Raw genomic sequence first — 10,614 nt, forward strand, 5'->3', positions numbered from 1 at the left:
GCTTCTAAAAATCAGGTCCAGTGCAGAGCTGAGCAGTTCCAGAGGGAACACAAGGAGGGGTTATTCTGTAAGAGAGCACTGCAGGGATGCTCAGAGGGCTGGAGAGCACCATCTAGGAGAAAAGACTTCCAGAGCTAGGGTTGGTTTTTCTAAAAGGAGGGTAAAAGAGAGACACAGTAACAGTTTTCAAATTTGTAGAAGGTTGTTTGAAGATCTAGAGTAACGAGTTATTTTTCACGTCCACTGGCATATGAAGAAGAAATGACCTGAAATTGCACCAAAAGAGATCAGTTTAGATAGTCAGAAAACCTTTCGAGCGCGAGGAGAGTTAAGCACTGGAATGGGTTACTTGTGGAGGTTGTGGGACTTTCCTCACTGGAGGCTTTCTAGCACAGGTTTTGTTAAACATTGTCAGATGTGTTTTTCATATAGCTGTTAATGCCACAGGGTTGGGAGGTGCTTGTTGAGGGGCAAATACTGCTCAGATATTGAAGCCAGCAGCACGTGTGCCAGTCTGAGCCCATGGAGTGAGTGAGTCTATGGCCTTTGTACTGGGCTTTTACAACCGCGTGCTGCAGATTTCCATTTGAGTTACGTCAGACTGGTAAAGACAGTCAACATATACATTAAAAACAAAACCGAGAGGCAAGGACTTTTTGAATACCTGTTTTGTCTCTGCAATTCCTGTAATAACAATTTGATAGGTACACAAATGTGTGTACAAAGTGCTCATTTAGCTGTAGCATCAGTTTGTATAATCTGGGTATAGACAGCAGGTCAGCACAGTTTATGTTCAGTCGTGATCTAAGCAGATGAAGGAAGAGCTAACAGAGCAAAGATATAGGTATATAAGACAATACAACAGTTGCTTGTAGTGGTCAAAAAGTATATACTTTGGTGTTTTCACATTTTGAGAGACTTGTTGAAATGCATAGCTTAACAGGTCTCTCTTCTTTCAAATTAGTTGTTACACAGTGCAAATCAAATTTAAAATTCACAAAATTATTAATGGCTAATAGAGGGCTACTGAGAGATGACAATGTCCTAGATGGTTACAAATTGTTCCAGTGTCACTGTCTACTTCTCTGCTCCAATGCTTTGAAATGAGTCAGTAGTCAGCTTTAATTTGTTCAGTTTAATTAAATTCCACCTGAATAAATATGTGTTGCAGAAAGCTGAAGGAGATGCTGAAATTTCCTGGATGATGTATGCAGTTAAGATCTAATTCGATAGTATGCAGCCTTAGATTGTAAGATACTCTCTTCCACAAAGGTGAGCATCATATAAATACTTAAATAATAATTTAGATGAACTTGTAAGGAAAATTATATAAAGAAAGCAAAGCAAAATCGCACACAGAAGAATATTTTTAAATATGCCATCATGATTCTTACAATAACAAAAGTCACCAGTAGATCAGAAGTACATTTCACTTTCAAAACACAGTCCCATTAATATTAGCAGCTTGTTTACTTAGCCTGATACTGTCCTGTCTACCCATTACATTAATTAAACAACTAATAATCAGATTTCTTGCCTTTGGTAGAATGACAGTTATGAATTATGTTTGTGTATATGGTCCGTGATATAAGGAATTCAAATAAATGCTGGCTCATTGTCCTTCTCTTTCTCAATCAGTGCAAAATGGATAAAAAGTCCTCCCCCTCTCCCAAACCTCCTGGCCCACAGCTAACTCATGAGCTGTGAGATTAAAAAAAAAAAACAAAAAAAAACCAGAACACACCACTAAAAAAAAAAAAACAACCAGAAACCACAAGTAAATTAGAGGATTTGCTTAGGCGGGCCAAGGAGTTGACCAGTACATACTCAAATCATGTATAACCCTAGTGGTCTAAAACTCTTATTCAGTTCACTTGCTTTACTGTTCTGGCCATTAACACCCGTCTCAGAAGAAGGCAACTAACTAAAATGGGAATAAATTCCTAATAAAATCTTTTCTGAGAGCATTTGATTTACTTACCTGAGATCATACTGACTGTCAAGAGTAGAAAAACGGCATGCCTGTATTTTCAATCACAAACAGTGCAAATATTGTATACAGTTCATGAGGAATAAGCAGATTAGCATTACTGAATCTGGCCAACAGTCCATCCAAAATTGGAGTGCACAAAAGGATTCTGCTAAAGTAAGCCTAAGTGACTATTGGAAGCATGTTGCCCAGTACATCATACCTATTTAGGCAACAAAGCAGCATGGATCCACATCATTCAGGTAACCAGTGCTCACAGAGGTCAGGAGCAAAACTTGTCCCTAAGGACTCAGGAAAGGAAATAGATTGTTCAGAAATTCTTCTCTTGTACTTTATTTAACAATAGTTACTCTCCTTCAGGAGCTGCATAAAGTTCATTCTCTTGTATGATTTTACAGTACATTATTGTAACTCCTAAATCAGTATAATTGTCTGAGCCCTTCCTTGCAGGGAGGTTCACATGGACTCCATTTCCTCTCTACATGCTCCTAAGGTAATATTCCTTGTTAACTTTATTTAATTTCACTGATTAGTGTGTTCAGATCTATACCTTTCTTTCTTCTGAATCCTTGCTTTGCAAGATCTATTTAGTCTAGGACAGTCTTGTAAAGGATAGACTTTATTGCCTGAAAGTTTCAAAGCATAGTTGACCAAAAGTAGTGGAAAATATTTAAGAGATAATTCTATTCACACGGTATATGTTTTTCTAAATTCCTGTAGGTAAGAAATTTCTGTACTGAAGTAGAAATAAGTAATTGTTTATTATGTTTTCTCATTATGGTGATATTTTATTATAATGTTAAGTCAAAACTTGCCTATACTTTTACTGAAATTTAGAGGTAGTCCAACTGTTTTCAGATTTATAAAATTTAGAAAATTTAACACCTGTTGCTTTTGTTACTAAAAGAGACATCCTAGATAGTTAAAATTTTTCCACTTTCTGACACAAAAGGAGGCTGAGATATAAAAAACGATTGTGTTTCTATAACATCCCATATGTTTTTACATAGATAGCAGTTGTAAATTTCATTTTCCTGTAATTTTCTACCATTATTTTAATTTTTGAGAGGCTTTGAAAATCATGATTGGTATAATCACATAAAATTTCATAGAAGCCTTTATTTGCACATTGAAAACAAAGCCCAGATTACTAAGTCTTAAGATTTGGAAGAATTTGGTCCAAAGACAAGCAACAAACAAGATAGCACCTGCTTGTAATAAGCAAAGAGCCAGGCTGAAGAAAGCTCTAGGTTACTCGCAGATAAGCACTGCAGCGTCTTACAGATCCTGCTGTGGGATCCTCTTCCTTTAATATTGTACCGCGACACGTAAGAAAGAGAGCTCAGAATATCAGTTCAGAATAAGCTGAGCAGAGACACACCTACGCCCAGCCGATAGCAGCAGTAAGCACTCTGATATAGCTCAAACCCCATCCTTTTAGTCTACCCTTTGGACCGCTGGAAGGTGACTCCATCCAGCTGGGATCCAAAGCCAACATCTCATAAAGCCAGAAACCCTCATCCATTTATTGAAAGAATTTAACGTGTGTTCACTTTTAATTTCCGCAGAGACAAAAAGAAGGATTAGTTTTGATAATGTGCCCAGAGATTAGCAAATACTCTTGGGAATCCACAGGCTTATGTTTGAAGGCTGTAATCCGCAGATCATGTCTCCCAGGAAATTTTCCTCACTGCAGGTTTACACAGGGAGTTCCCCCTTGAGGTCTCTTTAGCTTTCTGAGCCTTGCATTCCCTTCCGTGTAAATGCCATTCTGCAGACGGTGGCATTCCGAGGTGCAATCGGAAGCTTAAAAGAGTGGCTCCTCCTGGAGCGCCCTAGGCTGACAGCAGCTCAGAGGGGAGGAGTATACTGTCAGTGCACATGCAGAGAAGGGGAAATAAATATGGACGGCAAATGGGCATGCCCAAAATGTGTTCAGTTCTCATTTTAAGTTTGATCATATTTGGGGCATTTCTGTAACAAACGAAACAACAAGGGTATTATAAACCAGAGGGTGTCATATTATTAATAAGGTATGAAGCTTAGGCAAAACAAATGTGCCTGGGGCTAAGCCACGGCCCCTCTCTCCTCCAGTGGAAGATTTTGCAACCTGTGGGCATCAAAATACTGGATTTGAAAAGTACAGGAAAACGTGTTTAGGCAATATGGACTCTGTCTTTAGCCCCAGTACAGATGGGAAAGACTGGAATGGCTAATGGAGTAGCTAGTGAAGCAAGAAGTGGCTCCCTGAAGCAGATGATGGACATAACACTGGATAGCCTTGCTACCTAGCTGGATAGGCAATAGAGCCCTGTGGTTTGGTAACCACAATTTGCAAGTTGATATTGCAAGAGGAGGTTGGAAGGCAGCAAGTGCTCTTAACAGCTGCTTCACCAAGAAAACAGCCGAAAGACTTTAAAATATTATTATACTTTGTGTGGAGAATAATGGATTGGATTGATTTGATTGCTAGTAACAGAGACCAAATTCAATTCCTAGAGTAAAGTAATAAGTATTAGGTTTAGACATTACTCAGAGATCAGTGAAAATTAAATTGTATGGGTACAATGAGCTCCATTTTTCAGCATTTCCTCCCCAAAGGGCTGCAAGCTTTTGCATTGGATTAGGGCAGCCACTCAATCTGAGGCACGTTTAGTTGGTTTGCACAGGTGACTGTATTTCTCCGTATTGAGCTACATGATGGTCCTCATTTTGTGACATGACTACTAGGTTTGTTCTTTATAGAACTATTAAAAAAACGAGAGAGAATCTATTGCTTTGTTTATCTCCCTATTTCTACTTTGTCCTCCCCTTCAGTACAGTTTTGTCAAGTCATTTCATTCATCCTTTGTGAGTTGGGAGAAGTGAAGCTCACTCAGTGCATCTGCTTTACTAACTGGCGCGAGGTTCGATTTGATTTCATCTGTCATGTCCCACACTGTGTTTTATCAGCATGAATTTCCCACTAGTGTCCATTCTGAGATGCACTGGACAGGCGTAGAGAGCTGGCTGCTCCACATTTCTTGTTTCCATCAGGAGGGAAGGGGCTTGGGGTGGCAGTGTTGTGCTTGAGAGAGTGCCACAGGACACCGAGTACAGACACAAGACAATCTCACTTTTGAAAGAACCCCTTCATCAAACTAAATTCATGATGTAGCTGCACCTACTGAGCTCACAAGCAGTTTAATTTCATTTTCCTGGATTTTTGGTTGGTGGCTCATTCCAGTGTTTATTAGTGGCTTCTGGAAACTGAAGATCACCCTTGTTACTGCCAGTCAAAGCCTGATGAAAGAGTTACACGTTTGTAATTAGGTGGTCGAGCTCAGCTGGATATATCTGCCGCTAATAAAACCAAAGATGGTAACCAGGTCAGGACAGAATACGTGGAAAGGATAAGGGCAAGCACGGAGGTATCTGTAGAAATCATATGAGTACCAAAGCAAAAGAGAAGACAGAGGCTTCGTCAGAGGCCAGAAGGATGTCTTGAGGTTAACAGCAGTTACGGTCTGGCACAAGGTTAGATACGGATGAAGCATGGAAGTAAGTGGTTATTGCTGACCAATCTGTATTTTTTTTCAGCTGTGCACACTTTTTTTTGTTCTCTAATACTTGACATAGCAGACTTCAGTCTCAGTGTGCAGTAGTTAGTATAATACCATACACCTTCACCATGCTGGGGTTCTGACACTGTATTTTGGAAGCATTTGAGAGGCATTTTCTCAGTATGGTACTATTGGGGTTTTTGTCTTCCTCCTCACACTATTGTTCAAGGACTGTTGAAATAAATGTAGAACATAAGGATCTAATGGTGGTGTCGAGCAACGTGTAATTCTCTGCAATGTGTGCCCTGTTACTGCAGCTGTGCAGTGTCCCAGCAGGTGAAAGGCCAAAGAGCCATTCTGGCAGTAAAAGAATTTGAGGGTTGCACAACTGGACATCTTGGCTGTTGGGACAGGAGAGATTTAAGACTTGAGTTTCCTTTTCTTAATTTTTTTTCTCCGTCGTTGCATAAGGCCCTAACTGAGCTGAAAACACACGGAAGACACTGGGGTTTGCGGAACATACCTTTTAACTCTCCCGTTGAACCCACCTGGAGACCTCCCAGCACGTCCATTTAGCACAGCTGTGCATCGTGCTGCCTGCGTGCATCCGACATACCTCTGCGTGCAGGGAAGCTCAGCCCTCTGCCAGTCCTTTGCTGGATATCACTGTATAGGGGCGCATGTAGCTTAAGGAAGGGGTCTGTGACGTGCCCCCCACATGTCATAGGTGTGATGTGGGGCAGGGCGAATGCACAGAGGGCACACGTGGTGGGACCAGCCTCACAGGACAGCACAGGCGAGTCTCAGGAGTCCAGGGATGTTGCAAGAGAATCATTACCAGCTAATTTTATTAAAGGTCGGTGTCTTTTATGTTTACCCTGGTATAAATATATACGTCATTACCACTCGCTACTGAAGAGAGAAGCATAACAATCTTCTAATGCTCTAATTAAGAGAGTAATTTTCTACCAATGCTTAAACAACTTCCTTACTTTTCTTTCTTTGTAGTCAGTTAATAACTGTGACATTTTTCTTGGCTTTAACTGTGTGTCCCTGAAGGCATGTTAAAGACCCCCTGTGATTAAAATAGTGGGAACCATGTTGCTGAAGTGACATTAACAGAGCTACTTATTAAAATTTGGCCCCTGCTGTTTGTGGTTTCTCAAGACTATACTTCTTTAGCAAATTTTAAATTACAATTACATGATGTCTGACAACTAGAAACTCTGCTGTAGCCCAAATGTTAAGTCAGAATTAGAGAAGTAATTATGGACTGTCATAACACCTGGAAACGGGAGTGCTAGTAGATTGTTTAATGTTGCATTTAACAGATCATTGGTTTGGTTGCTGATGTAAGGCGGATCTCTTGGCATACTGTGATTGTACACAAAATGGTCGCGTGTCCTACTATGCTATTTTAGTGTTTGTAAGGTCTTTGCAGTGTTTATCTGCTGTTCCCAAGACTCTGGTGGAAATATGATGCAACTTCCTTTGAGCCTGTCCACCTGAACAGCATTTTAAACAAATACTCAATGTGGCATGTATCAGAAGAAAACCAAATTGCTACTTGACTCTAACCAGTTTACGCCTTCTCCTGAATCAGCAGCTCGTGTTTGTCTTGTAACTTATACAACAATTCTGTTTTCACCTCTACCGTTAATTTCCCTTTCCCTTTCAGGCAACTGCAAAAGCCAGAAAATGGCCTTTGTGATAATGCCACTGAGACTTAGAGCATTAAAGCAATCTCATTATCAGTTTACATCCCCAGTTGGAAATCGGAGATTGTTCGGCACATCAAACAGTAGAGCAGGGGCATGTAATGTGCAGCCCAAGGGCCAGATGAGACCTGCTGAGTCATATAATGTGGGCTCCAGCTGCCCTCTTCCTGCAACTGAAGGATGGGGACAACACAGCAGAACTGCTGGCTGGTGTTGCTAATGAACTTGAACCACTATAAATTATTTTCCATCTGCATACCAAATATGGTTCTATGCGCTTATAATAAATGCCTATAGTTTATATGCAAATTGGATGCGGCCCTTGGGCTCTTGGCAAGTAACCTGTGTAACCTTCGGGTCTGTAGAAGGTAAGCCTCTTGCTAATGCAGAAATTAGTGCGTGGGGCTGGGGGCTTCCTTTCAGTGTGAGCCTGGGTTGCTCTTTGCTTAATAGCAATGCAGGAGGACTAACAGAAACCTCTTTAGTTCATCTTCCACACTAAACTCCTGGGCACGTGAGCAAGAAGGGAGGGAAAGAATATTCTGTGGTTCAGACGCTCGCTGCGTAATTTCTCTCCCCCTCAAACCTTGGATCTTAGCAGCCACGTACGTGTAAAACCCCCACCACATCACTGAGAGTCTCCTGCTGGATCTGCAAATGACATTGCACTGGCGAATTTTTATGCTGTGGAAAGAGTTTTAATTATTTTAATCACTGTTTCTGAGTTACAGGGAAATAAACTTGGAATCTATCATTATTTCATCCAACTGTGCAAATGAAATATATAATTGATACAAAATGTTTTTGTCATACACAGTTTGAACAAAGATCTATGATAGTTTAAAATTCAGAGGGTTCTTCTGTGGCAAAGTTCTATTAATGCATTCATTAGCGAGAAATTACATTACGATGTCTGTGGGGCTTACTTCACTGAAAGAACGATTTCTTTGTTGGTAATTTCATCTTGATGTTACTCCCCTCTATTCAGCTTCCCCCAAATGACGTTTTTCTAAAAATCAGCACTAATACGGTAGTTAACCTTTCTCAATATTACTTAAGAAGATAATACTGAGATACAGTCACACAAAGAATTAAACCTTGAAACCTTCTATTTTAGCCACTGTTGGGAAAGTTCAGCCCAACTTCGACCGTATTCTTTATTTCACAGATCTTGCCTTTAAAATGGCAATAAAGACCTTGAAATTATAAGTGAGGGTTGGCTGGCTGATGTATATAATATGAAAATTCTTTTTATATGGAAAGAAGGCACATACAGATATTGTCAAAGCATTTGTACCAACTTCACTTACTTTCAGCAAGGCACGGAGTTCTAATGTCACTTTTATTATTTGTTTCCTGGTAAAACTAATATTCAACAAGATAGGGGGGAGTGGTTATGTGAATCTGCAGTCCTGAAAAGGGCACAAATAGTTTACTTAAAATAGCACTCAGTTTTTATTTATTTATTTTTAATTTATTTGCTCTTCAAAAAAATGCCACAAAAGAAATGTCTTTTCTCTTTCTTAGGGATAAAATTGGAGTGTGACAACCCTTCTGCAAATTCTGGCTTTGCTTGGGGAAAGGAAGGTGTCTGTGTTGTGCCGTGGACTATTGGAGAATCACGGATGACAAGTGCTAGAAGGTGAACTTCTACAGTGTAAAACACAGGGAATATGCATTGACCTTGACTTGCAGTAAAAGGTGAGGCAAAAGTGCATTATTTTTTTTGTGTGTCCTGGAAGATTTTATTGCCATAGATTTCTTCAATGTCTCCTAAAAGTGCAGTTGACTTGGAAATGCACACATTTAAAATTTTTAATTCTTGCTAGGTCTTATTTTAATTTCCATTTATGAGATCAGGGTGTCTTAATTTCTAGCTGTTGTTGACAATCATAAGGGATAAAACCTTACAGTTTCCTTAAAGAAAAAGCTGAAATTCTCGTCCAGTCACTTGATTCCAGGAGCTCAGACCAACTATAGGGAGACGCTTAATAATTGAGTCCCAAGGATTGATATGGTTGCCTCTGTTACAGGACTTTCGGTGAGAATGAAAATAGTTCCAGTGTATTATGAACTGTGAATGATTATAGATCCTGTGTTGTCCTAAATCCCTTCTGAGCTGCTCATAAGAACCAACCTTAATGCTATATGAATAAATCAGCTTGGGATTTCTTTCCTTTATATAATTCCTAGGGTCATAGAAGAATGTCATCTATGTATCTAATAAGAGTAATGATGCTATATATCAGTACGTTAGGGCAAGGCCTGCATTTAAATGACCACAGTCTGCTCTGCAATGAAGGCATAGACAGCTTCTGGACTCTCTGTTTGAACTATATCTGTTACCTGGTTTTAGACTGGGTGACACTTTTGAGGTACTATGAGCATTGCAAAAAAAAAAAAAACAACCCCAAACCAAACCAAACAAAAAACCCAAACAAAAAAAAACAACCCAAAAAATCCATCCTTTCTTTCAGCTCCTAGACACAGTCTCTGGTAACTATAAAAATGTTATAAGCTACAGGAGAAAGACGAAGTGAATCAGGGAATCATACTGTTCCGCAAAGGTTACATACCACTATCTATAACTAAAATTCTGATAGAAGAGTAGCATACCATTGAATTTTTGGTCTGAGTATGCAGTTTGCAGCATGCAAACAAATTGGATGGCCAACTTGCTGCCATCAGTACTCTGCATGGTATTTTCCCTCAGATTCTTAAAGCTGAAGTACACTGCATAGTTCCAAGTTAGAATTTAAGAGGCAGAAAAAATTGGCAAAACATAAAAGACTTCAGCTAGCTATATATCAACCAGTCAATAGCACAATACAAAAAAGCAGAGAGACATTTTATTAACATTTCAAGTAGTTCTTGTTCCACTACTCTAAGAAGAGGCTATCCTTTATTTAACCTTTATTAAGGTAGGAGTGATCTTGAGAAGCAGCAGTAGTGCAGCCACCAAATACAAGAGGACACGTTTTCATTGTGTTTAGCAGTCAAGGATGTCATAGAATGAAGGTAAGTATTAAGAATAGGCCTAAAAGCCCCTCAAATTAAAAAGAAAGAATGCAAACTTCTTATAGATGAACATACCAGGAAAATAACATCAGGAAAGCAATGTCTGTCTCTGAACAAAGAGGGCTCTTTGAAAGAAAAAATAAAAGAGATATAGCAAAGCAGTAAAATACAACGGAGACATCAAAAGAACCCACCAAAAGTGATTACATCAAATCAAAAAAGACTAAATATTTTAAGGTTCAGAACAGATCCAAAGTCTTCTTAAAGATATCCAAACACATGAAGCCTATGAGGAAAATTAGGTTGCTAAGAAGCAAAGACAGAAATTAATGAAAACATACGTACC

The sequence above is a fragment of the Vanellus vanellus genome, assembly GCF_965231255.1.
Source record: "Vanellus vanellus genome assembly, chromosome: 4".
NCBI lineage: Eukaryota > Metazoa > Chordata > Aves > Charadriiformes > Charadriidae > Vanellus > Vanellus vanellus.